At 26.1% G+C, this 5,288-nt stretch overlaps 1 long non-coding RNA gene across 1 annotated transcript in view; it reads right to left on the bottom strand.

Annotated features, from left to right (window-relative positions):
• The window catches only part of LOC106688211 (uncharacterized), a 95,444-nt gene extending 91,325 nt beyond the window's left edge, over positions 1–4,119 (bottom strand). Inside the window, exon 1 of the long non-coding RNA XR_010844243.1 lies at positions 4,042–4,119. This is a non-coding gene — a long non-coding RNA (uncharacterized lncRNA). The remainder of the gene's footprint in view (positions 1–4,041) is intronic.
• Between the last annotated feature and the right edge of the window lie 1,169 nt (positions 4,120–5,288).

Consider the following 5,288-nt stretch of genomic DNA (forward strand, 5'->3'; position numbering starts at 1 on the left):
TAAACAATAAATGAAAATACAAATATTAAATTATAATTCTTGAAAAGGTTGGTCGATTTTGTTGCTCCTTATTTTATTATTTATTTGGTCAATCAACTTTATTCCATTAAACAATATCTTATGATGAGCGTATATATTTTTTTTGTTTTTAAATATAAACCAAGGAATTTTTATTGGATTTATTCAGTTAATTTTGAAGAGAAACTATTTTTAAAACAATTACGTTGATAAAAATCAGTATAAAAAAATTTTAAAAAGTAGTTTTAAAAAATCTAATAGCAAGAATATTTTATATGTACTTAAATTAGTGTTTCAAACCGATGGTGAACATGAAAAATATTTCTTATATTTGGTCATGAAACATAAAGATGGCTCCGAAGATGTGACCAACATTTTTACAGTAAGGATTTGAAATAAATTTTTAAAAATTACACTTAGCCACTCAGAAATATTTAAGTACCCCCTTGGGAATCATTTGCAGATTTATCAATAAGCCGAAGAATGGTAATATAATTTAAAAATAAATAAATACTGACAAATTAATTGAAGATATCTTATTTTTAAAATTAGTAATTTATATTAATATCTTTGTAAAAATTTGTCTATATTCTCTAGAATATGTTTCACTGCAAAATATTCAAACAGGACTCGTCGGATAGTAATGTTATCATGTCTTTGTGCTTTTTAAAACATCTTTGAAAACAATGCTATTTCCGAATATATGTGAATTTTAACCAAAATACAATAAAAATAATATATTCGTAGATTAAATACTCTGCATCTACTATGTGAAGATAATTATTACACTAAAATTAATACTTAAAAATAAATAAATAAAAATACGAACATGATAAGAAATTATTTAATGGAAGATAGTTGATTGACCCTGTGCAATGCATAAAAGGAAAATGGTCAGGGTGCGGTAAAAAAAATTCAAATAATATAAAAATTATTCATTTTAATTTATACATTAGGGGTATTAATGATCTTTAGTTTAACATGTTAAAGCGTGTTAAATGGAAACAATTATGTTAAATGGAGAAATATTTTCTTCTTTCACCATGCTAAAACGACATAACATATAACATGGTTGAGAGTCTGTTACTAGATGTGTTAAAGGGAAAATGACGTCACGCAACAGACCAGCTGAGCTCGTCACCGTTTTGTTTGTTGTGTTAGGTTACTTGCTCGTAGTTTGTTTTTTAATTGTGTATTAGTATTTTTTTTAATATTTAAAAATATAGCAATAGATGACAATTATAATAATATAATGACAGTTGTTAATTAGCTCATCTTGATTCTCTTTCTCACAAGTCAGAAGATCAACAAGACACTTAGTAGCCAAACTTTCACTCAACTTCCACTTTAAGCATGTTGTAATAAATTACTTTAATCAAAACTTAGAAGTAAACAATAAAATGAAGTTTTGGAAAGAAAGGTTATAAAATAAGTTGCTCAAAAAATACGGTTGGAGCTATTATACATTCAACATTTAACATAAGTTTAAATAGGGCTATTCACAACCCTATAGTTTTATAACATTTAACACAACATCACGAATACCGCTATTATATGTTGGAAGAAAATAGTCCGGGAGGTATAAATAAAAATAATAATATCAAAATAAAGGTATAAAAATAGAAAAATAAAACTATTTATTGTTAATCGATTTATTATTTTATATATTATATGTATTATTATATATTTTATATACTATTATTTTATATTATCTTTTACTATTTTGATACCTTTATTGACCGCCACCTGGACTATTATCTTCCTTCAATCTAATTCATACGGTCTACTATCTTCTTCCAATATAAATTATATGATATCAAATTAAATTAATTAATTAAATGGTCAATATTACACAAGGAACCATACCCTACAAACAAACAAATAATAAAATAAAGAGTAACAAAATCGACCAATCTCGATAATTTTCTTTTTGTTTTATAGAAAATTTAAATATCTTTTACTCCACTATCACAGAATTTACCAAAAATGTGTACGTTTTGCGTAAATCAAATTTAGTTTTATTCATAAATGTTATTCTCATGGATACATCCAGGAAATTTCTTTTACCACGAGTAAGTGGAAGAAATTTAATTAACATTTATTATTAATTATTGAATTATGAAATTTAATAAAATTTATCCAAGGCAGTGTTTACGCTGACACACAACTTCTCTCCAAATTTGAGCTAAATAAAAAGAGCATTTTTCGAAATATAGCTTTATCCAGAAAAATACGTACGTGTAAGCGTAAGCCAAATTAGAGGACGGAATATAATACGATCGGTATGGGATCTATTAGCTTCCAACCTTCAGAACCCCTGAAAATTTCATCAAAATCGGATTAACGGCATGGTAAAGTATGCCTAACACAAATTTTACTGTTGGCCAACATACAGGCAGTCAAACAGGTACAGAACCAAAATTATTCCTTCATATTTAAACTTAAATGCAAAAACTTTCGATTTAGAATACTTTTCTTTTCAATCCTTTCATGAATTCAAAGCATCTATTGCTTAGTAAAGAAGTGAAATAATTATCCTAGATTACCTCTTACGTTTGATTTTGTTTTAGTTTCAAATTATGAATTGAATATAAATGTCAGAGCCATGATTGTTATTATTGTTTTGAATGGACTTCAAAATGATTCAAATTGAAAAAAAAAAAAATCAAAGATCGAATTATTTCCAGAGAAAATTATTAGCTCATTTAAATCTCAGATCACTATTCCTCGATTAGTTAATTATTTTTCACTGTTTTAGCTGATTATTTTAAGATTAAATTATATGAATTTTACAACAGCAGCAATTATGTGTCTGAATAGTTTTAGATGTTTTATCTTATAATAATAAATATTAAATGTTTAATCCTGTTCTGAAGACAGGAGAGAAGCCCTTAAAACGTGAATTAATCGGCCTATGTATATGTTTTTTTAACTAATAAACAAACATAAAATGATGTCTCCGATTTGAAACTAAAACAATGTGTTCTGAAGAAAGTTTACCTCCTCTCCTAGACTTGAAGTTTCTTAGCCACCATATTCCTAAGCAACGATCAATATAAGGATAGAACGATTTATAAACTAGTAAAAATAGAAGATAATTTCGTAAATAAACATTTAAAACTTAACTTCCGTTAGGAGCCATATTTTAATTCCTATAATAAGGCATAAAATTACTAACTAATGACAACCAATCAATCGAATTATTTATTGATGTAAAGAAGGCAAAATATAAGTAATATCAGTTTTATTTTAATTTAAATTTATGACGGCCATAATATGTGTATAAAGAAAACATGGTGACAAGGATTCGCTTTAGATGATTGCTTACGAACAGGTTATCTCAACAAACAAGATAAGCTCTGATCACATGCTAAAATCCTATGCCTGCCAGCTTAAAGGTTGAACAGTTTATTCAGTAGGATTTAGAAATCATTTAAAACATTTTTATATATAATAAGCGTATCTCTTTTAGTTTAAAAGACACTCGTAGATAACAAGTTTTTGAAATTTTTCATACTATCCTTCCATATTCTGTTACGATAAAATTGAATAATTAACAGTCGTGAACTATAACAATAACAAGTAATTTTTTCAAATTATTTAATATGACATTGCAAGATTTGCTTACGAAAACATAGCGATTTGGTTCAAGTAATCCATCAAAAAATATCGTACAAGACAGAAGTAATTCGCGACTCTTTAATAGACGTTTCAATAAACTAGTTGAAATTTTCACTGAAATACACTGTGCAAGAAGAAAGTATTCAACGATCTGATGTAATCGATTTTACACGGGTTCGTTTCAGATAACAATTTTTTTTTCTCGGTTTCTCAATAAGTAAATATGAAATTTTTAATCAAAATGGTAGAATCGTCAAATGAGTAGCTTTTTTAAAAAATAATTTTCAGATGCGGAAAATTCCATTAAATGGGATTTTTTTTTTTTTTTTAAATTAGTCGAAGCAGTGAAGTTAAAAGAAGTGCTGGTTAGTGAGTTATAATCATCTTTATGAACTACTCAACCTTATCTATCCAGTGTCGAAGGGCACAAGACACTAGCGCAAGGCAAGCACTACAGTAGCAACCGGGGCATGACAGTAACTGACAGGCCTACCAAAGACCCCCACCGCTGAATCCCCCACCCCTCCCAACTGTCTTTAATCCCTCTTACACTTGTAAATTATTACTTTGTATATAGACAATACCATGTATATATATTTTTTATTTAGTAAGCCCTACATAAGAGGGGTATATTTTAACTATTTTGCGCATCTACCATATAAAAAGCACATTAAATGCATAAATATATTAATGATAATAAATATATTAATTGCAAATAAAAAAATGAAAGAAAATAGAAAAAAACAATAAGAGGTGAGAGAAAATAAAAATAAAATAAAATACAACTGACAACAAACAATAAAATTTAAACAATTAATAAAAGGAAAGAATAAAATAAGAAATAACATAACAGATACTTCTTTAAATACCTCAATGATACTTTTTTTTAATCGCCTATCTAACTGTAGTAAAGAGTAATTTCTCTCTTAAAAATTCTGTCATATAAAAGAATTATTATGTTTTAATTAATAATAAATATATATACAATTCTAATAATATGTTTAAGATAATAAAAACAAAGTAAGATTACAAAGAAAAACAAAGATTAACTAACATAAAACTAAGTATATACATATTTTCTCCTCTGAAGTAAGCCCTAAAGAATAGGCGTATATTTTAAATATTTTGTGCATACACCATACAAAAAGCATGTTATATACATACAATGTTGTATTAGTATTGGATATTTATAATTAAAAAATTGCAGAGAAGATAATATCCAGAAAACTGTTTACAAAAGAAAAAGAAAGAGCAACGAAACAAAAAAATGTAAGAGAAAATAAAAATAAACAACTATAAAATTTAAACAATTAATAAAAGGAAAGAATAAAATAAGAAATAACATAACAGATGCTTCTTTACATACCTAGAAGATTTTTTTTTTTAATCGCCTATCTAACTATAGTAAAAAACATTTTTCTATCTTAAAAATTCTGTCATAAAAAAAACTATATTATGTTTTAATTAATAGTAAATATATATATAATTCTAATAATATGTATAAGATAATAAAAACAAAGTAATATTACGAAGAAAAACAAAAAGTTAACTAACTTAAAACTAAGTATATACATATTTTATATTTTCTCCTCTGTAGTAAGCCCTACAGAAGAAGCGCATATTTTGTGCATACACCATACAAAAAGCAT

This window comes from Halyomorpha halys, unplaced genomic scaffold (assembly GCF_000696795.3).
Source record: "Halyomorpha halys isolate HHAL.00 unplaced genomic scaffold, Hhal_1.1 Scaffold1081.1, whole genome shotgun sequence".
In the NCBI taxonomy this organism is placed as follows: Eukaryota; Metazoa; Arthropoda; class Insecta; order Hemiptera; family Pentatomidae; genus Halyomorpha; species Halyomorpha halys.